Source organism: Oncorhynchus kisutch, unplaced genomic scaffold, assembly GCF_002021735.2.
Source record: "Oncorhynchus kisutch isolate 150728-3 unplaced genomic scaffold, Okis_V2 scaffold1278, whole genome shotgun sequence".
Taxonomy (NCBI): domain Eukaryota; kingdom Metazoa; phylum Chordata; class Actinopteri; order Salmoniformes; family Salmonidae; genus Oncorhynchus; species Oncorhynchus kisutch.
Genome location: NW_022263223.1, coordinates 17,390 through 38,415, shown reverse-complemented (window position 1 = coordinate 38,415; position 21,026 = coordinate 17,390). Strand labels below are relative to the sequence as shown.

The window sequence follows — 21,026 nt, the reverse complement described above, 5'->3', positions numbered from 1 at the left end:
CTAAAGTGAGCAGATTATTGCTATTGAAGAGCCTACTTGAAACGTTTGTCATGGAAGATCAATTCTGAGCACTTGAATCAAAGGACATGTCCAAGCATTATCCATATCAAGTCCCCAATGACATGTTACAAATAAAGACTGGATTGTCAAAGCGCTGCTCGCAGGGTTGAAACCTGCACTGGTCAACCCCAATGGATTTTGAGTCCAAAAATGTAACCATTCTGCAATCACAGCTTTCTGAGTTACCTCACACAAGGACAAAAGTATCCAAATTCAACTGCCTAGTTGATTTTTTTTTTCAAGCAAAGTAAAAAAAAAAAAAGCAATTTTCTAAGCACTTCAATCGTTGGACGAGCACATAAAGTAAGGACAATTTAAATTCAAAGGAGATAGACCCAATTGTTAAAGGTCTACTTTATCATCACCCAGTAAGCAGAGTTGAACACTGTACAGGGAGAATACATTGGACTTCAATTACAATGCGTAAACCACTTAGCCATAAAAGCAGTAGGAATCTAAGGAAATTGATGAGGAGAAAGCAGAAGTGGGCTATATGCTTCAAGCAAGTTAAGAACATGGGTGGGGAGACCACATTGAAATTCAGGTCCAACGTCTAAAGAACTCGGCCATTGCAGCTGTTGGAATGCAAGTAAAGGGATTGGGACTTGGAAACAGACATCATTGGTGAAAAATGGTAAACTTGATGGCACAACATTTTGATCTTATTGCGCCAAGTAACCTCGGTCCTTTCCAAAGCTGTGAATGTTGGAAGTTTAATGTGCATGTCAAAAAACTATGTGCAGAGAATGTACAAGTGGACTATTCACTGAGAATAAGATTTAAAAAGGAGCAGAGAGACCCAATGGGGTTTCAAGTCTGAGGACATACCCACATGGCTCTCAGAAAATCCATAATAAATCTAATACAAACAACAGTACTGAAGAAACTATTTGAACTGTTTGCCAATGGAGATATACTCTGAGCACCTGAATCAAAGGACAAGTCCATGCATTAAGCACACATTATCCATATCAAGTCTCCAATGACATGTTGCAAATAAAGACTGGTTTGTCAAAGCGCTGTGAGCAGGGTTCGAACCTGCGCGGGGAGACCCCATTGGATTTCAAGTCCAACGCCTTAACCACTCGGCCATCACAGCCTGCTACATTAAAAAACAAATCCTTAACCAGTCGGCTATCTGATTCTGTAGATTTTACTTCGGTAAAGACTAGACTTTCTACTGAAGAGCCTATTTGAAATGTTTGTCAAGGAAAAAATATTCTGAGCACTTGAATCAAAGGACAAGTCCATGTATTAAGCACACATTATCCATATCATGTCACCTAGGATATGTTGAAAAGGAAAACTGGTTTGCCGTAGCGCTGTGAGCAGGGTTCGAACCTGCGCGGGGAGACCCCATTGGATTTCGAGTCCAACGCCTTAACCTCTCGGCCATCAGAGCTTATCCTGTTATTTACAGACCCTTAACCAGTCCGCTATCTCGTTCTGTCCATTTTACCTCTAAAGTGAGCAGATTATTGCTATTGAAGAGCCTACTTGAAACGTTTGTCATGGAAGATCAATTCTGAGCACTTGAATCAAAGGACATGTCCAAGCATTATCCATATCAAGTCCCCAATGACATGTTACAAATAAAGACTGGATTGTCAAAGCGCTGCTCGCAGGGTTGAAACCTGCACTGGTCAACCCCAATGGATTTTGAGTCCAAAAATGTAACCATTCTGCAATCACAGCTTTCTGAGTTACCTCACACAAGGACAAAAGTATCCAAATTCAACTGCCTAGTTGATTTTTTTTTCAAGCAAAGTAAAAAAAAAAAAAAGCAATTTTCTAAGAACTTCAATCGTTGGACGAGCACATAAAGTAAGGACAATTTAAATTCAAAGGAGATAGACCCAATTGTTAAAGGTCTACTTTATCATCACCCAGTAAGCAGAGTTGAACACTGTACAGGGAGAATACATTGGACTTCAATTACAATGCTTAAACCACTTAGCCATAAAAGCAGTAGGAATCTAAGGAAATTGATGAGGAGAAAGCAGAAGTGGGCTATATGCTTCAAGCAAGTTAAGAACATGGGTGGGGAGACCACATTGAAATTCAGGTCCAACGTCTAAAGAACTCGGCCATTGCAGCTGTTGGAATGCAAGTAAAGGGATTGGGACTTGGAAACAGACATCATTGGTGAAAAATGGTAAACTTGATGGCACAACATTTTGATCTTATTGCGCCAAGTAACCTCGGTCCTTTCCAAAGCTGTGAATGTTGGAAGTTTAATGTGCAAGTCAAAAAACTATGTGCAGAGAATGTACAAGTGGACTATTCACTGAGAATAAGATTTAAAAAGGAGCAGAGAGACCCAATGGGGTTTCAAGTCTGAGGACATACCCACATGGCTCTCAGAAAATCCATAATAAATCTAATACAAACAACAGTACTGAAGAAACTATTTGAACTGTTTGCCAATGGAGATATACTCTGAGCACCTGAATCAAAGGACAAGTCCATGCATTAAGCACACATTATCCATATCAAGTCTCCAATGACATGTTGCAAATAAAGACTGGTTTGTCAAAGCGCTGTGAGCAGGGTTCGAACCTGCGCGGGGAGATCCCATTGGATTTTTAGTCCAACGCAATTTACCACTCGGCAATCGCAGCTCGCTATGTTAAGAAACAGTCCTTACCCAGTCGGGCTATCTGATTCTGTACATTTTACTTCAGTAAAGACTAGACCTTCTACTGAAGAGCCTGTTTGAACTGTTTGTCAAGGAGTTTTATTCTGACCACCTGAGTCAATGGACAAGTCCATGCATTAAGCACACATTATCCATATCAAGTCTCCAATGACATGTTGCAAATAAAAACTGGTTTGTCAAAGCGCTGTGAGCAGGGTTCGAACCTGCGCGGGGAGACCCCATTGGATTTCAAGTCCAACGCCTTAACCACTCGGGCATCACAGCCTGCTACATTAAAAAACAAATCCTTAACCAGTCGGCTATCTGATTCTGTAGATTTTACTTCGGTAAAGACTAGACTTTCTACTGAAGAGCCTATTTGAAATGTTTGTCAAGGAAAAAATATTCTGAGCACTTGAATCAAAGGACAAGTCCATGTATTAAGCACACATTATCCATATCATGTCACCTAGGATATGTTGAAAAGGAAAACTGGTTTGCCGTAGCGCTGTGAGCAGGGTTCAAACCTGCGCGGGGAGACCCCATTGGATTTCGAGTCCAACGCCTTAACCTCTCGGCCATCACAGCTTATCCTGTTATTTACAGACCCTTAACCAGTACGCTATCTCGTTCTGTCCATTTTACCTCTAAAGTGAGCAGATTATTGCTATTGAAGAGCCTACTTGAAACGTTTGTCATGGAAGATCAATTCTGAGCACTTGAATCAAAGGACATGTCCAAGCATTATCCATATCAAGTCCCCAATGACATGTTACAAATAAAGACTGGATTGTCAAAGCGCTGCTCGCAGGGTTGAAACCTGCACTGGTCAACCCCAATGGATTTTGAGTCCAAAAATGTAACCATTCTGCAATCACAGCTTTCTGAGTTACCTCACACAAGGACAAAAGTATCCAAATTCAACTGCCTAGTTGATTTTTTTTTCAAGCAAAGTAAAAAAAAAAAAAGCAATTTTCTAAGAACTTCAATCGTTGGACGAGCACATAAAGTAAGGACAATTTAAATTCAAAGGAGATAGACCCAATTGTTAAAGGTCTACTTTATCATCACCCAGTAAGCAGAGTTGAACACTGTACAGGGAGAATACATTGGACTTCAATTACAATGCTTAAACCACTTAGCCATAAAAGCAGTAGGAATCTAAGGAAATTGATGAGGAGAAAGCAGAAGTGGGCTATATGCTTCAAGCAAGTTAAGAACATGGGTGGGGAGACCACATTGAAATTCAGGTCCAACGTCTAAAGAACTCGGCCATTGCAGCTGTTGGAATGCAAGTAAAGGGATTGGGACTTGGAAACAGACATCATTGGTGAAAAATGGTAAACTTGATGGCACAACATTTTGATCTTATTGCGCCAAGTAACCTCGGTCCTTTCCAAAGCTGTGAATGTTGGAAGTTTAATGTGCAAGTCAAAAAACTATGTGCAGAGAATGTACAAGTGGACTATTCACTGAGAATAAGATTTAAAAAGGAGCAGAGAGACCCAATGGGGTTTCAAGTCTGAGGACATACCCACATGGCTCTCAGAAAATCCATAATAAATCTAATACAAACAACAGTACTGAAGAAACTATTTGAACTGTTTGCCAATGGAGATATACTCTGAGCACCTGAATCAAAGGACAAGTCCATGCATTAAGCACACATTATCCATATCAAGTCTCCAATGACATGTTGCAAATAATGACTGGTTTGTCAAAGCGCTGTGAGCAGGGTTCGAACCTGCGCGGGGGAGATCCCATTGGATTTCTAGTCCAACGCAATTTACCACTCGGCAATCGCAGCTCGCTATGTTAAGAAACAGTCCTTACCCAGTCGGGCTATCTGATTCTGTACATTTTACTTCTGTAAAGACTAGACCTTCTACTGAAGAGCCTGTTTGAACTGTTTGTCAAGGAGTTTTATTCTGACCACCTGAGTCAATGGACAAGTCCATGCATTAAGCACACATTATCCATATCAAGTCTCCAATGACATGTTGCAAATAAAAACTGGTTTGTCAAAGCGCTGTGAGCAGGGTTCGAACCTGCGCGGGGAGACCCCATTGGATTTCAAGTCCAACGCCTTAACCACTCGGCCATCACAGCCTGCTACATTAAAAAACAAATCCTTAACCAGTCGGCTATCTGACTCTGTAGATTTTACTTCGGTAAAGACTAGACTTTCTACTGAAGAGCCTATTTGAAATGTTTGTCAAGGAAAAAATATTCTGAGCACTTGAATCAAAGGACAAGTCCATGTATTAAGCACACATTATCCATATCATGTCACCTAGGATATGTTAAAAAGGAAAACTGGTTTGCCGTAGCGCTGTGAGCAGGATTCGAACCTGCGCGGGGAGACCCCATTGGATTTCGAGTCCAACGCCTTAACCTCTCGGCCATCACAGCTTCTCCTGTTATTTACAGACCCTTAACCAGTCCGCTATCTCGTTCTGTCCATTTTACCTCTAAAGTGAGCAGATTATTGCTATTGAAGAGCCTACTTGAAACGTTTGTCATGGAAGATCAATTCTGAGCACTTGAATCAAAGGACATGTCCAAGCATTATCCATATCAAGTCCCCAATGACATGTTACAAATAAAGACTGGATTGTCAAAGCGCTGCTCGCAGGGTTGAAACCTGCACTGGTCAACCCCAATGGATTTTGAGTCCAAAAATGTAACCATTCTGCAATCACAGCTTTCTGAGTTACCTCACACAAGGACAAAAGTATCCAAATTCAACTGCCTAGTTGAATTTTTTTTCAAGCAAAGTAAAAAAAAAAAAAAGCAATTTTCTAAGCACTTCAATCGTTGGACGAGCACATAAAGTAAGGACAATTTAAATTCAAAGGAGATAGACCCAATTGTTAAAGGTCTACTTTATCATCACCCAGTAAGCAGAGTTGAACACTGTACAGGGAGAATACATTGGACTTCAATTACAATGCTTAAACCACTTAGCCATAAAAGCAGTAGGAATCTAAGGAAATTGATGAGGAGAAAGCAGAAGTGGGCTATATGCTTCAAGCAAGTTAAGAACATGGGTGGGGAGACCACATTGAAATTCAGGTCCAACGTCTAAAGAACTCGGCCATTGCAGCTGTTGGAATGCAAGTAAAGGGATTGGGACTTGGAAACAGACATCATTGGTGAAAAATGGTAAACTTGATGGCACAACATTTTGATCTTATTGCGCCAAGTAACCTCGGTCCTTTCCAAAGCTGTGAATGTTGGAAGTTTAATGTGCAAGTCAAAAAACTATGTGCAGAGAATGTACAAGTGGACTATTCACTGAGAATAAGATTTAAAAAGGAGCAGAGAGACCCAATGGGGTTTCAAGTCTGAGGACATACCCACATGGCTCTCAGAAAATTCCATAATAAATCTAATACAAACAACAGTACTGAAGAAACTATTTGAACTGTTTGCCAATGGAGATATACTCTGAGCGAACCTGCGCGGGGAGATCCCATTGGATTTCTAGTCCAACGCAATTACCACTCGGCAATCGCAGCTCGCTATGTTAAGAAACAGTCCTTACCCAGTCGGGCTATCTGATTCTGTACATTTTACTTCTGTAAAGACTAGACCTTCTACTGAAGAGCCTGTTTGAACTGTTTGTCAAGGAGTTTTATTCTGACCACCTGAGTCAATGGACAAGTCCATGCATTAAGCACACATTATCCATATCAAGTCTCCAATGACATGTTGCAAATAAAAACTGGTTTGTCAAAGCGCTGTGAGCAGGGTTCGAACCTGCGCGGGGAGACCCCATTGGATTTCAAGTCCAACGCCTTAACCACTCGGCCATCACAGCCTGCTACAGTTAAAAAACAAATCCTTAACCAGTCGGCTATCTGATTCTGTAGATTTTACTTCGGTAAAGACTAGACTTTCTACTGAAGAGCCTATTTGAATGTTTGTCAAGGAAAAAATATTCTGAGCACTTGAATCAAAGGACAAGTCCATGTATTAAGCACATTATCCATATCATGTCACCTAGGATATGTTAAAAAGGAAAACTGGTTTGCCGTAGCGCTGTGAGCAGGGTTCGAACCTGCGCGGGGAGACCCCATTGGATTTCGAGTCCAACGCCTTAACCTCTCGGCCATCACAGCTTCTCCTGTTATTTACAGACCCTTAACCAGTCCGCTATCTCGTTCTGTCCATTTTACCTCTAAAGTGAGCAGATTATTGCTATTGAAGAGCCTACTTGAAACGTTTGTCATGGAAGATCAATTCTGAGCACTTGAATCAAAGGACATGTCCAAGCATTATCCATATCAAGTCCCCAATGACATGTTACAAATAAAGACTGGATTGTCAAAGCGCTGCTCGCAGGGTTCAAACCTGCACTGGTCAACCCCAATGGATTTTGAGTCCAAAAATGTAACCATTCTGCAATCACAGCTTTCTGAGTTACCTCACACAAGGACAAAAGTATCCAAATTCAACTGCCTAGTTGATTTTTTTTTCAAGCAAAGTAAAAAAAAAAAAAGCAATTTTCTAAGCACTTCAATCGTTGGACGAGCACATAAAGTAAGGACAATTTAAATTCAAAGGAGATAGACCCAATTGTTAAAGGTCTACTTTATCATCACCCAGTAAGCAGAGTTGAACACTGTACAGGGAGAATACATTGGACTTCAATTACAATGCTTAAACCACTTAGCCATCAAAGCAGTAGGAATCTAAGGAAATTGATGAGGAGAAAGCAGAAGTGGGCTATATGCTTCAAGCAAGTTAAGAACATGGGTGGGGAGACCACATTGAAATTCAGGTCCAACGTCTAAAGAACTCGGCCATTGCAGCTGTTGGAATGCAAGTAAAGGGATTGGGACTTGGAAACAGACATCATTGGTGAAAAATGGTAAACTTGATGGCACAACATTTTGATCTTATTGCGCCAAGTAACCTCGGTCCTTTCCAAAGCTGTGAATGTTGGAAGTTTAATGTGCAAGTCAAAAAACTATGTGCAGAGAATGTACAAGTGGACTATTCACTGAGAATAAGATTTAAAAAGGAGCAGAGAGACCCAATGGGGTTTCAAGTCTGAGGACATACCCACATGGCTCTCAGAAATTCCATAATAAATCTAATACAAACAACAGTACTGAAGAAACTATTTGAACTGTTTGCCAATGGAGATATACTCTGAGCACCTGAATCAAAGGACAAGTCCATGCATTAAGCACACATTATCCATATCAAGTCTCAATGACATGTTGCAAATAAGACTGGTTTGTCAAAGCGCTGTGAGCAGGGTTCGAACCTGCGCGGGGAGATCCCATTGGATTTTAGTCAACGCAATTTACCACTCGGCAATCGCAGCTCGCTATGTAAGAAACAGTCCTTACCCAGTCGGGCTATCTGATTCTGTACATTTTACTTCTGTAAAGACTAGACCTTCTACTGAAGAGCCTGTTGAACTGTTGTCAAGGAGTTTTATTCTGACCACCTGAGTCAATGGACAGATCCATGCATTAAGGCACACATTATCCATTCAAGTCTCCAATGACATGTTGCAAATAAAAACTGGTTTGTCAAGCGCTGTGAGCAGGTTCGAACCTGCGCGGGGGAGACCCCATTGTATTTCAAGTCCAACGCCTTAACCACTCGGCCATCACAGCTGCTACATTAAAAAAACAATCCTTAACCAGTCGGCTATCTGATTCTGTAGATTTTAATTCGGTTAAAGACTAGACTTTCTACTGAAGAGCCTATTTGAAATGTTTGTCAAGGAAAAAAATATTCTGAGCACTTGAATCAAAGGACAAGTCCTTGTATTAAGCACATTATTCATATCATGTCACCTAGGATATGTTAAAAAGGAAAACTGGTTTGCCATAGCGCTGTGAGCAGGGTTCGAACATGCGCAGGGAGAACCCATTGGATTTCAAGTCCTACACCTTAACCTCTCGGCCATCGCAGCTGTTACTAACAGAACCTTAACCAGTCCGCTATCTCGTTCTGTCCATTCTCCTCATCAATTTCCTTAGATTCCATACTGCTTTGAATGGCTAAGTCTTTTAAGCATTGTAAATTGAAGTCCAATGTTCTCCCTGTACAGTTTTCAACTCTGCTACCTGGTGTGATAAGTTAGACCTTAACAATTGCGGTCTATCTCCTTTAATTTAAAATTGTCCTACTTTATGTGCTCGTCCAACGATTGAAGTGCTTAGAAAATTGCTTTTTTTTGTTTTACTTTGCTTGGAAAAAAAAATCAACTAGGGCAGTTGAATTTGGATACTTTTGTCCTTGTGTGAGGTAACTCAGAAAGCTGTGATTGCAGAATGGTTACATTTTTGGACTCAAAATCCATTGGGGTTGACCAGTGCAGGTTTGAACCCTGCGAGCAGCGCTTTGACAATCCAGTCTTTATTTGTAACATGTCATTGGGGACTTGATATGGATAATGCTTGGACATGTCCTTTGATTCAAGTGCTCAGAATTGATCTTCCATGACAACGTTTCAAGTAGGCTCTTCAATAGCAATAATCTGCTCACTTTAGAGTAAAATGGACAGAACGAGATAGCGGACTGGTTAAGGGTCTGTAAATAACAGGAGAAGCTGTGATGGCCGAGAGGTTAAGGCGTTGGACTCGAAATCCAATGGGGTCTCCCCGCGCAGCTTCGAACCCTGCTCACAGCGCTACGGCAAACCAGTTTTCCTTTTAACATATCCTAGGTGACATGATATGGATAATGTGCTTAATACATGGACTTGTCCTTGATTCAAGTGCTCAGAATATTTTTTCCTTGACAAACATTTCAAATAGGCTCTTCAGTAGAAAGTCTAGTCTTTACCGAAAGTAAAAATCTACAGAATCAGATAGCCGACTGGTTAAGGATTTGTTTCTTAACGTAGCAGCTGTGATGGCCGAGTGGTTAAGGCGTTGGACTTGAAATCCAATGGGGTCTCCCCGCGCAGGTTCGAACCCTGCTCACAGCGCTTTGACAAACCAGTTTTTATTTGCAACATGTCATTGGAGACTTGATATGGATAATGTGTGCTTAATGCATGGACTTGTCCATTGACTCAGGTGGTCAGAATAAAACTCCTTGACAAACAGTTCAAACAGGCTCTTCAGTAGAAGTCTAGTCTTTACAGAAGTAAAATGTACAGAATCAGATAGCCCGACTGGGTAAGGACTGTTTCTTAACATAGCGAGCTGCGATTGCCGAGTGGTAAATTGCGTTGGACTAGAAATCCAATGGGATCTCCCCGCGCAGGTTCGAACCCTGCTCACAGCGCTTTGACAAACCAGTCTTTATTTGCAACATGTCATTGGAGACTTGATATGGATAATGTGTGCTTAATGCATGGACTTGTCCTTTGATTCAGGTGCTCAGAGTATATCTCCATTGGCAAACAGTTCAAATAGTTTCTTCAGTACTGTTGTTTGTATAGATTTATTATGGATTTCTGAGAGCCATGTGGGTATGTCCTCAGACTTGAAACCCCATTGGGTCTCTCTGCTCCTTTTTAAATCTTATTCTCAGTGAATAGTCCACTTGTACATTCTCTGCACATAGTTTTTTGACTTGCACATTAAACTTCCAACATTCACAGCTTTGGAAAGGACCGAGGTTACTTGGCGCAATAAGATCAAAATGTTGTGCCATCAAGTTTACCATTTTTCACCAATGATGTCTGTTTCCAAGTCCCAATCCCTTTACTTGCATTCCAACAGCTGCAATGGCCGAGTTCTTTAGACGTTGGACCTGAATTTCAATGTGGTCTCCCCACCCATGTTCTTAACTTGCTTGAAGCATATAGCCCACTTCTGCTTTCTCCTCATCAATTTCCTTAGATTCCTACTGCTTTTATGGCTAAGTGGTTTAAGCATTGTAATTGAAGTCCAATGTATTCTCCCTGTACAGTGTTCAACTCTGCTTACTGGGTGATGATAAAGTAGACCTTTAACAATTGGGTCTATCTCCTTTGAATTTAAATTGTCCTTACTTTATGTGCTCGTCCAACGATTGAAGTGCTTAGAAAATTGCTTTTTTTTTTTTTACTTTGCTTGAAAAAAAAATCAACTAGGCAGTTGAATTTGGATACTTTTGTCCTTGTGTGAGGTAACTCAGAAAGCTGTGATTGCAGAATGGTTACATTTTTGGACTCAAAATCCATTGGGGTTGACCAGTGCAGGTTTGCAACCCTGCGAGCAGCGCTTTGACAATCCAGTCTTTATTTGTAACATGTCATTGGGGACTTGATATGGATAATGCTTGGACATGTCCTTTGATTCAAGTGCTCAGAATTGATCTTCCATGACAAACGTTTCAAGTAGGCTCTTCAATAGCAATAATCTGCTCACTTTAGAGGTAAAATGGACAGAACGAGATAGCGGACTGGTTAAGGGTCTGTAAATAACAGGAGAAGCTGTGATGGCCGAGAGGTTAAGGCGTTGGACTCGAAATCCAATGGGGTCTCCCCGCGCAGGTTCGAACCCTGCTCACAGCGCTACGGCAAACCAGTTTTCCTTTTAACATATCCTAGGTGACATGATATGGATAATGTGTGCTTAATACATGGACTTGTCCTTTGATTCAAGTGCTCAGAATATTTTTTCCTTGACAAACATTTCAAATAGGCTCTTCAGTAGAAAGTCTAGTCTTTACCGAAGTAAAATCTACAGAATCAGATAGCCGACTGGTTAAGGATTTGTTTTTTAATGTAGCAGGCTGTGATGGGCGAGTGGTTAAGGCGTTGGACTTGAAATCCAATGGGGTCTCCCCGCGCAGGTTCGAACCCTGCTCACAGCGCTTTGACAAACCAGTTTTTATTTGCAACATGTCATTGGAGACTTGATATGGATAATGTGTGCTTAATGCATGGACTTGTCCTTTGATTCAGGTGCTCAGAGTATATCTCCATTGGCAAACAGTTCAAATAGTTTCTTCAGTACTGTTGTTTGTATTAGATTTATTATGGATTTTCTGAGAGCCATGTGGGTATGTCCTCAGGACTTGAAACCCCATTGGGTCTTCTCTGCTCCTTTTTAAATCTTATTCTCAGTGAATAGTCCACTTGTACATTCTCGGCACATAGTTTTTGACATGCACATTAAACTTCCAACATTCACAGCTTTGGAAAGGACCGAGGTTACTTGGCGCAATAAGATCAAAATGTTGTGCCATCAAGTTTACAATTTTTCACCAATGATGTCTGTTTCCAAGTCCCAATCCCTTTACTTGCATTCCAACAGCTGAAATGGCCGAGTTCTTTAGACGTTGGACCTGAATTTCAATGTGGTCTCCCCACCCATGTTCTTAACTTGCTTGAAGCATATAGCCCACTTCTGCTTTCTCCTCATCAATTTCCTTAGATTCCTACTGCTTTTATGGCTAAGTGGTTTAAGCATTGTAATTGAAGTCCAATGTATTCTCCCTGTACAGTGTTCAACTCTGCTTACTGGGTGATGATAAAGTAGACCTTTAACAATTGGGTCTATCTCCTTTGAATTTAAATTGTCCTTACTTTATGTGCTCGTCCAACGATTGAAGTTCTTAGAAAATAGCTTTTTTTTTTTTTACTTTGCTTGAAAAAAAATTCAACTAGGCAGTTGAATTTGGATACTTTTGTCCTTGTGTGAGGTAACTCAGAAAGCTGTGATTGCAGAATGGTTACATTTTTGGACTCAAAATCCATTGGGGTTGACCAGTGCAGGTTTCAACCCTGCGAGCAGCGCTTTGACAATCCAGTCTTTATTTGTAACATGTCATTGGGGACTTGATATGGATAATGCTTGGACATGTCCTTTGATTCAAGTGCTCAGAATTGATCTTCCATGACAAACGTTTCAAGTAGGCTCTTCAATAGCAATAATCTGCTCACTTTAGAGGTAAAATGGACAGAACGAGATAGCGGACTGGTTAAGGGTCTGTAAATAACAGGAGAAGCTGTGATGGCCGAGAGGTTAAGGCGTTGGACTCGAAATCCAATGGGGTCTCCCCGCGCAGGTTCGAACCCTGCTCACAGCGCTACGGCAAACCAGTTTTCCTTTTTAACATATCCTAGGTGACATGATATGGATAATGTGTGCTTAATACATGGACTTGTCCTTTGATTCAAGTGCTCAGAATATTTTTTCCTTGACAAACATTTCAAATAGGCTCTTCAGTAGAAAGTCTAGTCTTTACCGAAGTAAAATCTACAGAATCAGATAGCCGACTGGTTAAGGATTTGTTTTTTAATGTAGCAGGCTGTGATGGCCGAGTGGTTAAGGCGTTGGACTTGAAATCCAATGGGGTCTCCCCGCGCAGGTTCGAACCCTGCTCACAGCGCTTTGACAAACCAGTCTTTATTTGCAACATGTCATTGGAGACTTGATATGGATAATGTGTGCTTAATGCATGGACTTGTCCTTTGATTCAGGTGCTCAGAGTATATCTCCATTGGCAAACAGTTCAAATAGTTTCTTCAGTACTGTTGTTTGTATTAGATTTATTATGGATTTTCTGAGAGCCATGTGGGTATGTCCTCAGACTTGAAACCCCATTGGGTCTCTCTGCTCCTTTTTAAATCTTATTCTCAGTGAATAGTCCACTTGTACATTCTCTGCACATAGTTTTTTGACTTGCACATTAAACTTCCAACATTCACAGCTTTGGAAAGGACCGAGGTTACTTGGCGCAATAAGATCAAAATGTTGTGCCATCAAGTTTACCATTTTTCACCAATGATGTCTGTTTCCAAGTCCCAATCCCTTTACTTGCATTCCAACAGCTGCAATGGCCGAGTTCTTTAGACGTTGGACCTGAATTTCAATGTGGTCTCCCCACCCATGTTCTTAACTTGCTTGAAGCATATAGCCCACTTCTGCTTTCTCCTCATCAATTTCCTTAAATTCCTACTGCTTTTATGGCTAAGTGGTTTAAGCATTGTAATTGAAGTCCAATGTATTCTCCCTGTACAGTGTTCAACTCTGCTTACTGGGTGATGATAAAGTAGACCTTTAACAATTGGGTCTATCTCCTTTGAATTTAAATTGTCCTTACTTTATGTGCTCGTCCAACGATTGAAGTTCTTAGAAAATTGCTTTTTTTTTTTTTTACTTTGCTTGAAAAAAAATTCAACTAGGCAGTTGAATTTGGATACTTTTGTCCTTGTGTGAGGTAACTCAGAAAGCTGTGATTGCAGAATGGTTACATTTTTGGACTCAAAATCCATTGGGGTTGACCAGTGCAGGTTTCAACCCTGCGAGCAGCGCTTTGACAATCCAGTCTTTATTTGTAACATGTCATTGGGGACTTGATATGGATAATGCTTGGACATGTCCTTTGATTCAAGTGCTCAGAATTGATCTTCCATGACAAACGTTTCAAGTAGGCTCTTCAATAGCAATAATCTGCTCACTTTAGAGGTAAAATGGACAGAACGAGATAGCGGACTGGTTAAGGGTCTGTAAATAACAGGAGAAGCTGTGATGGCCGAGAGGTTAAGGCGTTGGACTTGAAATCCAATGGGGTCTCCCCGCGCAGGTTCGAACCCTGCTCACAGCGCTACGGCAAACCAGTTTTCCTTTTTAACATATCCTAGGTGACATGATATGGATAATGTGTGCTTAATACATGGACTTGTCCTTTGATTCAAGTGCTCAGAATATTTTTTCCTTGACAAACATTTCAAATAGGCTCTTCAGTAGAAAGTCTAGTCTTTACCGAAGTAAAATCTACAGAATCAGATAGCCGACTGGTTAAGGATTTGTTTTTTAATGTAGCAGGCTGTGATGGCCGAGTGGTTAAGGCGTTGGACTTGAAATCCAATGGGGTCTCCCCGCGCAGGTTCGAACCCTGCTCACAGCGCTTTGACAAACCAGTTTTTATTTGCAACATGTCATTGGAGACTTGATATGGATAATGTGTGCTTAATGCATGGACTTGTCCATTGACTCAGGTGGTCAGAATAAAACTCCTTGACAAACAGTTCAAACAGGCTCTTCAGTAGAAGGTCTAGTCTTTACAGAAGTAAAATGTACAGAATCAGATAGCCCGACTGGGTAAGGACTGTTTCTTAACATAGCGAGCTGCGATTGCCGAGTGGTAAATTGCGTTGGACTAGAAATCCAATGGGATCTCCCCGCGCAGGTTCGAACCCTGCTCACAGCGCTTTGACAAACCAGTCTTTATTTGCAACATGTCATTGGATACTTGATATGGATAATGTGTGCTTAATGCATGGACTTGTCCTTTGATTCAGGTGCTCAGAGTATATCTCCATTGGCAAACAGTTCAAATAGTTTCTTCAGTACTGTTGTTTGTATTAGATTTATTATGGATTTTCTGAGAGCCATGTGGGTATGTCCTCAGACTTGAAACCCCATTGGGTCTCTCTGCTCCTTTTTAAATCTTATTCTCAGTGAATAGTCCACTTGTACATTCTCTGCACATAGTTTTTTGACTTGCACATTAAACTTCCAACATTCACAGCTTTGGAAAGGACCGAGGTTACTTGGCGCAATAAGATCAAAATGTTGTGCCATCAAGTTTACCATTTTTCACCAATGATGTCTGTTTCCAAGTCCCAATCCCTTTACTTGCATTCCAACAGCTGCAATGGCCGAGTTCTTTAGACGTTGGACCTGAATTTCAATGTGGTCTCCCCACCCATGTTCTTAACTTGCTTGAAGCATATAGCCCACTTCTGCTTTCTCCTCATCAATTTCCTTAGATTCCTACTGCTTTGATGGCTAAGTGGTTTAAGCATTGTAATTGAAGTCCAATGTATTCTCCCTGTACAGTTTTCAACTCTGCTTACTGGGTGATGATAAAGTAGACCTTTAACAATTGGGTCTATCTCCTTTGAATTTAAATTGTCCTTACTTTATGTGCTCATCCAACGATTGAAGTTCTTAGAAAATTGCTTTTTTTTTTTTTACTTTGCTTGAAAAAAAAATCAACTAGGCAGTTGAATTTGGATACTTTTGTCCTTGTGTGAGGTAACTCAGAAAGCTGTGATTGCAGAATGGTTACATTTTTGGACTCAAAATCCATTGGGGTTGACCAGTGCAGGTTTCAACCCTGCGAGCAGCGCTTTGACAATCCAGTCTTTATTTGTAACATGTCATTGGGGACTTGATATGGATAATGCTTGGACATGTCCTTTGATTCAAGTGCTCAGAATTGATCTTCCATGACAAACGTTTCAAGTAGGCTCTTCAATAGCAATAATCTGCTCACTTTAGAGGTAAAATGGACAGAACGAGATAGCGGACTGGTTAAGGGTCTGTAAATAACAGGAGAAGCTGTGATGGCCGAGAGGTTAAGGCGTTGGACTCGAAATCCAATGGGGTCTCCCCGCGCATGTTCGAACCCTGCTCACAGCGCTACGGCAAACCAGTTTTCCTTTTTAACATATCCTAGGTGACATGATATGGATAATGTGTGCTTAATACATGGACTTGTCCTTTGATTCAAGTGCTCAGAATATTTTTTCCTTGACAAACATTTCAAATAGGCTCTTCAGTAGAAAGTCTAGTCTTTACCGAAGTAAAATCTACAGAATCAGATAGCCGACTGGTTAAGGATTTGTTTTTAATGTAGCAGGCTGTGATGGCCGAGTGGTTAAGGCGTTGGACTTGAAATCCAATGGGGTCTCCCCGCGCAGGTTCGAACCCTGCTCACAGCGCTTTGACAAACCAGTTTTTATTTGCAACATGTCATTGGAGACTTGATATGGATAATGTGTGCTTAATGCATGGACTTGTCCATTGACTCAGGTGGTCAGAATAAAACTCCTTGACAAACAGTTCAAACAGGCTCTTCAGTAGAAGGTCTAGTCTTTACAGAAGTAAAATGTACAGAATCAGATAGCCCGACTGGGTAAGGACTGTTTCTTAACATAGCGAGCTGCGATTGCCGAGTGGTAAATTGCGTTGGACTAGAAATCCAATGGGATCTCCCCGCGCAGGTTCGAACCCTGCTCACAGCGCTTTGACAAACCAGTCTTTATTTGCAACATGTCATTGGAGACTTGATATGGATAATGTGTGCTTAATGCATGGACTTGTCCTTTGATTCAGGTGCTCAGAGTATATCTCCATTGGCAAACAGTTCAAATAGTTTCTTCAGTACTGTTGTTTGTATTAGATTTATTATGGATTTTCTGAGAGCCATGTGGGTATGTCCTCAGACTTGAAACCCCATTGGGTCTCTCTGCTCCTTTTTAAATCTTATTCTCAGTGAATAGTCCACTTGTACATTCTCTGCACATAGTTTTTTGACTTGCACATTAAACTTCCAACATTCACAGCTTTGGAAAGGACCGAGGTTACTTGGCGCAATAAGATCAAAATGTTGTGCCATCAAGTTTACCATTTTTCACCAATGATGTCTGTTTCCAAGTCCCAATCCCTTTACTTGCATTCCAACAGCTGCAATGGCCGAGTTCTTTAGACGTTGGACCTGAATTTCAATGTGGTCTCCCCACCCATGTTCTTAACTTGCTTGAAGCATATAGCCCACTTCTGCTTTCTCCTCATCAATTTCCTTAGATTCCTACTGCTTTTATGGCTAAGTGGTTTAAGCATTGTAATTGAAGTCCAATGTATTCTCCCTGTACAGTGTTCAACTCTGCTTACTGGGTGATGATAAAGTAGACCTTTAACAATTGGGTCTATCTCCTTTGAATTTAAATTGTCCTTACTTTATGTGCTCGTCCAACGATTGAAGTTCTTAGAAAATTGCTTTTTTTTTTTTTTACTTTGCTTGAAAAAAAATTCAACTAGGCAGTTGAATTTGGATACTTTTTTCCTTGTGTGAGGTAACTCAGAAAGCTGTGATTGCAGAATGGTTACATTTTTGGTCTCAAAATCCATTGGGGTTGACCAGTGCAGGTTTCAACCCTGCGAGCAGCGCTTTGACAATCCAGTCTTTATTTGTAACATGTCATTGGGGACTTGATATGGATAATGCTTGGACATGTCCTTTGATTCAAGTGCTCAGAATTGATCTTCCATGACAAACGTTTCAAGTAGGCTCTTCAATAGCAATAATCTGCTCACTTTAGAGGTAAAATGGACAGAACGAGATAGCGGACTGGTTAAGGGTCTGTAAATAACAGGAGAAGCTGTGATGTCCGAGAGGTTAAGGCGTTGGACTCGAAATCCAATGGGGTCTCCCCGCGCAGGTTCGAACCCTGCTCACAGCGCTACGGCAAACCAGTTTTCCTTTTTAACATATCCTAGGTGACATGATATGGATAATGTGTGCTTAATACATGGACTTGTCCTTTGATTCAAGTGCTCAGAATATTTTTTCCTTGACAAACATTTCAAATAGGCTCTTCAGTAGAAAGTCTAGTCTTTACCGAAGTAAAATCTACAGAATCAGATAGCCGACTGGTTAAGGATTTGTTTTTTAATGTAGCAGGCTGTGATGGCCGAGTGGTTAAGGCGTTGGACTTGAAATCCAATGTGGTCTCCCCGCGCAGGTTCGAACCCTGCTCACAGCGCTTTGACAAACCAGTTTTTATTTGCAACATGTCATTGGAGACTTGATATGGATAATGTGTGCTTAATGCATGGACTTGTCCATTGACTCAGGTGGTCAGAATAAAACTCCTTGACAAACAGTTCAAACAGGCTCTTCAGTAGAAGGTCTAGTCTTTACAGAAGTAAAATGTACAGAATCAGATAGCCCGACTGGGTAAGGACTGTTTCTTAACATAGCGAGCTGCGATTGCCGAGTGGTAAATTGCGTTGGACTAGAAATCCAATGGGATCTCCCCGCGCAGGTTCGAACCCTGCTCACAGCGCTTTGACAAACCAGTCTTTATTTGCAACATGTCATTGGAGACTTGATATGGATAATGTGTGCTTAATGCATGGACTTGTCCTTTGATTCAAGTGCTCAGAATATTTTTTCCTTGACAAACATTTCAAATAGGCTCTTCAGTAGAAAGTCTAGTCTTTACCGAAGTAAAATCTACAGAATCAGATAGCCGACTGGTTAAGGATTTGTTTTTTAATGTAGCAGGCTGTGATGGCCGAGAGGTTAAGGCGTTGGACTTGAAATCCAATGGGGTCTCCCCGCGCAGGTTCCAACCCTGCTCACAGCGCTACGGCAAACCAGTTTTCCTTTTTAACATATCCTAGGTGACATGATATGGATAATGTGTGCTTAATACATGGACTTGTCCTTTGATTCAAGTGCTCAGAATATTTTTTCCTTGACAAACATTTCAAATAGGCTCTTCAGTAGAAAGTCTAGTCTTTACCGAAGTAAAATCTACAGAATCAGATAGCCGACTGGTTAAGGATTTGTTTTTTAATGTAGCAGGCTGTGATGGCCGAGTGGTTAAGGCGTTGGACTTGAAATCCAATGGGGTCTCCCCGCGCAGGTTCGAACCCTGCTCACAGCGCTTTGACAAACCAGTTTTTATTTGCAACATGTCATTGGAGACTTGATATGGATAATGTGTGCTTAATGCATGGACTTGTCCATTGACTCAGGTGGTCAGAATAAAACTCCTTGACAAACAGTTCAAACAGGCTCTTCAGTAGAAGGTCTAGTCTTTACAGAAGTAAAATGTACAGAATCAGATAGCCCGACTGGGTAAGGACTGTTTCTTAACATAGCGAGCTGCGATTGCCGAGTGGTAAATTGCGTTGGACTAGAAATCCAATGGGATCTCCCCGCGCAGGTTCGAACCCTGCTCACAGCGCTTTGACAAACCAGTCATTATTTGCAACATGTCATTGGAGACTTGATATGGATAATGTGTGCTTAATGCATGGACTTGTCCTTTGATTCAGGTGCTCAGAGTATATCTCCATTGGCAAACAGTTCAAATAGTTTCTTCAGTACTGTTGTTTGTATTAGATTTATTATGGATTTTCTGAGAGCCATGTGGGTATGTCCTCAGACTTGAAACCCCATTGGGTCTCTCTGCTCCTTTTTAAATCTTATTCTCAGTGAATAGTCCACTTGTACATTCTCTGCACATAGTTTTTTGACTTGCACATTAAACTTCCAACATTCACAGCTTTGGAAAGGACCGAGGTTACTTGGCGCAATAAGATCAAAATGTTGTGCCATCAAGTTGACCATTTTTCACCAATGATGTCTGTTTCCAAGTCCCAATCCCTTTACTTGCATTCCAACAGCTGCAATGGCCGAGTTCTTTAGACGTTGGACCTGAATTTCAATGTGGTCTCCCCACCCATGTTCTTAACTTGCTTGAAGCATATAGCCCACTTCTGCTTTCTCCTCATCAATTTCCTTAGATTCCTACTGCTTTTATGGCTAAGTGGTTTAAGCATTGTAATTGAAGTCCAATGTATTCTCCCTGTACAGTGTTCAACTCTGCTTACTGGGTGATGATAAAGTAGACCTTTAACAATTGGGTCTATCTCCTTTGAATTTAAATTGTCCTTACTTTATGTGCTCGTCCAACGATTGAAGTGCTTAGAAAATTGCTTTTTTTTTTTTTACTTTGCTTGGAAAAAAAATCAACTAGGCAGTTGAATTTGGATACTTTTGTCCTTGTGTGAGGTAACTCAGAAAGCTGTGATTGCAGAATGGTTACATTTTTGGACTCAAAATCCATTGGGGTTGACCAGTGTAGGTTTCAACCCTGCGAGCAGCGCTTTGACAATCCAGTCTTTATTTGTAACATGTCATTGGGGACTTGATATGGATAATGCTTGGACATGTCCTTTGATTCAAGTGCTCAGAATTGATCTTCCATGACAAACGTTTCAAGTAGGCTCTTCAATAGCAATAATCTGCTCACTTTAGAGGTAAAATGGACAGAACGAGATAGCGGACTGGTTAAGGGTCTGTAAATAACAGGAGAAGCTGTGATGGCCGAGAGGTTAAGGCGTTGGACTCGAAATCCAATGGGGTCTCCCCGCGCAGCTTCGAACCCTGCTCACAGCGCTACGGCAAACCAGTTTTCCTTTTTAACATATCCTAGGTGACATGATATGGATAACGTGCTTAATACATGGACTTGTCCTTTGATTCAAGTGCTCAGAATATTTTTTCCTTGACAAACATTTCAAATAGGCTCTTCAGTAGAAAGTCTAGTCTTTACCGAAGTAAAATCTACAGAATCAGATTGCCGACTGGTTAAGGATTTGTTTCTTAACGTAGCAAGCTGTGATGGCCGAGTGGTTAAGGCGTTGGACTTGAAATCCAATGGGGTCTCCCCGCGCAGGTTCGAACCCTGCTCACAGCGCTTTGACAAACCAGTTTTTATTTGCAACATGTCATTGGAGACTTGATATGGATAATGTGTGCTTAATGCATGGACTTGTCCATTGACTCAGGTGGTCAGAATAAAACTCCTTGACAAACAGTTCAAACAGGC

The 21,026-nt window shown here is 41.1% G+C and overlaps 33 non-coding genes across 33 annotated transcripts; 21 read left to right on the top strand and 12 right to left on the bottom strand.

Annotated features, from left to right (window-relative positions):
• Positions 1–1,077: 1,077 nt before the first annotated feature.
• Positions 1,078–1,159, bottom strand: trnas-uga (transfer RNA serine (anticodon UGA)). The gene has a single exon. It is a non-coding gene; the product is annotated as a tRNA-Ser (tRNA).
• A 221-nt stretch (positions 1,160–1,380) lies between these two features.
• Positions 1,381–1,462, bottom strand: trnas-cga (transfer RNA serine (anticodon CGA)). Its single transcript has one exon. It is a non-coding gene; the product is annotated as a tRNA-Ser (tRNA).
• A 1,136-nt stretch (positions 1,463–2,598) lies between these two features.
• trnaf-aaa (transfer RNA phenylalanine (anticodon AAA)) lies at positions 2,599–2,681 on the bottom strand. The gene has a single exon. It is a non-coding gene; the product is annotated as a tRNA-Phe (tRNA).
• Positions 2,682–2,901: 220 nt separating this feature from the next.
• trnas-uga (transfer RNA serine (anticodon UGA)) lies at positions 2,902–2,983 on the bottom strand. The gene has a single exon. It is a non-coding gene; the product is annotated as a tRNA-Ser (tRNA).
• Positions 2,984–3,204: 221 nt separating this feature from the next.
• Positions 3,205–3,286, bottom strand: trnas-cga (transfer RNA serine (anticodon CGA)). The gene has a single exon. It is a non-coding gene; the product is annotated as a tRNA-Ser (tRNA).
• A 1,135-nt stretch (positions 3,287–4,421) lies between these two features.
• Positions 4,422–4,505, bottom strand: trnas-aga (transfer RNA serine (anticodon AGA)). Its single transcript has one exon. It is a non-coding gene; the product is annotated as a tRNA-Ser (tRNA).
• Positions 4,506–4,725: 220 nt separating this feature from the next.
• trnas-uga (transfer RNA serine (anticodon UGA)) lies at positions 4,726–4,807 on the bottom strand. The gene has a single exon. It is a non-coding gene; the product is annotated as a tRNA-Ser (tRNA).
• Positions 4,808–5,028: 221 nt separating this feature from the next.
• On the bottom strand, positions 5,029–5,110 carry trnas-cga (transfer RNA serine (anticodon CGA)). The gene has a single exon. It is a non-coding gene; the product is annotated as a tRNA-Ser (tRNA).
• A 1,329-nt stretch (positions 5,111–6,439) lies between these two features.
• On the bottom strand, positions 6,440–6,521 carry trnas-uga (transfer RNA serine (anticodon UGA)). Its single transcript has one exon. It is a non-coding gene; the product is annotated as a tRNA-Ser (tRNA).
• A 219-nt stretch (positions 6,522–6,740) lies between these two features.
• Positions 6,741–6,822, bottom strand: trnas-cga (transfer RNA serine (anticodon CGA)). The gene has a single exon. It is a non-coding gene; the product is annotated as a tRNA-Ser (tRNA).
• A 1,430-nt stretch (positions 6,823–8,252) lies between these two features.
• On the bottom strand, positions 8,253–8,334 carry trnas-uga (transfer RNA serine (anticodon UGA)). Its single transcript has one exon. It is a non-coding gene; the product is annotated as a tRNA-Ser (tRNA).
• A 220-nt stretch (positions 8,335–8,554) lies between these two features.
• Positions 8,555–8,636, bottom strand: trnas-uga (transfer RNA serine (anticodon UGA)). Its single transcript has one exon. It is a non-coding gene; the product is annotated as a tRNA-Ser (tRNA).
• A 638-nt stretch (positions 8,637–9,274) lies between these two features.
• trnas-cga (transfer RNA serine (anticodon CGA)) lies at positions 9,275–9,356 on the top strand. Its single transcript has one exon. It is a non-coding gene; the product is annotated as a tRNA-Ser (tRNA).
• Positions 9,357–9,574: 218 nt separating this feature from the next.
• Positions 9,575–9,656, top strand: trnas-uga (transfer RNA serine (anticodon UGA)). Its single transcript has one exon. It is a non-coding gene; the product is annotated as a tRNA-Ser (tRNA).
• Positions 9,657–9,875: 219 nt separating this feature from the next.
• Positions 9,876–9,958, top strand: trnas-aga (transfer RNA serine (anticodon AGA)). The gene has a single exon. It is a non-coding gene; the product is annotated as a tRNA-Ser (tRNA).
• Positions 9,959–11,092: 1,134 nt separating this feature from the next.
• trnas-cga (transfer RNA serine (anticodon CGA)) lies at positions 11,093–11,174 on the top strand. The gene has a single exon. It is a non-coding gene; the product is annotated as a tRNA-Ser (tRNA).
• A 220-nt stretch (positions 11,175–11,394) lies between these two features.
• trnas-uga (transfer RNA serine (anticodon UGA)) lies at positions 11,395–11,476 on the top strand. The gene has a single exon. It is a non-coding gene; the product is annotated as a tRNA-Ser (tRNA).
• Positions 11,477–12,612: 1,136 nt separating this feature from the next.
• Positions 12,613–12,694, top strand: trnas-cga (transfer RNA serine (anticodon CGA)). Its single transcript has one exon. It is a non-coding gene; the product is annotated as a tRNA-Ser (tRNA).
• A 221-nt stretch (positions 12,695–12,915) lies between these two features.
• Positions 12,916–12,997, top strand: trnas-uga (transfer RNA serine (anticodon UGA)). Its single transcript has one exon. It is a non-coding gene; the product is annotated as a tRNA-Ser (tRNA).
• A 1,136-nt stretch (positions 12,998–14,133) lies between these two features.
• trnas-uga (transfer RNA serine (anticodon UGA)) lies at positions 14,134–14,215 on the top strand. Its single transcript has one exon. It is a non-coding gene; the product is annotated as a tRNA-Ser (tRNA).
• Positions 14,216–14,436: 221 nt separating this feature from the next.
• trnas-uga (transfer RNA serine (anticodon UGA)) lies at positions 14,437–14,518 on the top strand. Its single transcript has one exon. It is a non-coding gene; the product is annotated as a tRNA-Ser (tRNA).
• Positions 14,519–14,738: 220 nt separating this feature from the next.
• trnas-aga (transfer RNA serine (anticodon AGA)) lies at positions 14,739–14,821 on the top strand. Its single transcript has one exon. It is a non-coding gene; the product is annotated as a tRNA-Ser (tRNA).
• A 1,135-nt stretch (positions 14,822–15,956) lies between these two features.
• Positions 15,957–16,038, top strand: trnas-cga (transfer RNA serine (anticodon CGA)). Its single transcript has one exon. It is a non-coding gene; the product is annotated as a tRNA-Ser (tRNA).
• Positions 16,039–16,258: 220 nt separating this feature from the next.
• On the top strand, positions 16,259–16,340 carry trnas-uga (transfer RNA serine (anticodon UGA)). Its single transcript has one exon. It is a non-coding gene; the product is annotated as a tRNA-Ser (tRNA).
• Positions 16,341–16,560: 220 nt separating this feature from the next.
• Positions 16,561–16,643, top strand: trnas-aga (transfer RNA serine (anticodon AGA)). The gene has a single exon. It is a non-coding gene; the product is annotated as a tRNA-Ser (tRNA).
• A 1,136-nt stretch (positions 16,644–17,779) lies between these two features.
• Positions 17,780–17,861, top strand: trnas-cga (transfer RNA serine (anticodon CGA)). Its single transcript has one exon. It is a non-coding gene; the product is annotated as a tRNA-Ser (tRNA).
• Positions 17,862–18,082: 221 nt separating this feature from the next.
• trnas-uga (transfer RNA serine (anticodon UGA)) lies at positions 18,083–18,164 on the top strand. The gene has a single exon. It is a non-coding gene; the product is annotated as a tRNA-Ser (tRNA).
• A 220-nt stretch (positions 18,165–18,384) lies between these two features.
• trnas-aga (transfer RNA serine (anticodon AGA)) lies at positions 18,385–18,467 on the top strand. The gene has a single exon. It is a non-coding gene; the product is annotated as a tRNA-Ser (tRNA).
• Positions 18,468–18,688: 221 nt separating this feature from the next.
• trnas-uga (transfer RNA serine (anticodon UGA)) lies at positions 18,689–18,770 on the top strand. The gene has a single exon. It is a non-coding gene; the product is annotated as a tRNA-Ser (tRNA).
• A 221-nt stretch (positions 18,771–18,991) lies between these two features.
• On the top strand, positions 18,992–19,073 carry trnas-uga (transfer RNA serine (anticodon UGA)). Its single transcript has one exon. It is a non-coding gene; the product is annotated as a tRNA-Ser (tRNA).
• Positions 19,074–19,293: 220 nt separating this feature from the next.
• trnas-aga (transfer RNA serine (anticodon AGA)) lies at positions 19,294–19,376 on the top strand. The gene has a single exon. It is a non-coding gene; the product is annotated as a tRNA-Ser (tRNA).
• A 1,135-nt stretch (positions 19,377–20,511) lies between these two features.
• trnas-cga (transfer RNA serine (anticodon CGA)) lies at positions 20,512–20,593 on the top strand. The gene has a single exon. It is a non-coding gene; the product is annotated as a tRNA-Ser (tRNA).
• Positions 20,594–20,812: 219 nt separating this feature from the next.
• trnas-uga (transfer RNA serine (anticodon UGA)) lies at positions 20,813–20,894 on the top strand. Its single transcript has one exon. It is a non-coding gene; the product is annotated as a tRNA-Ser (tRNA).
• Positions 20,895–21,026: the final 132 nt, after the last annotated feature.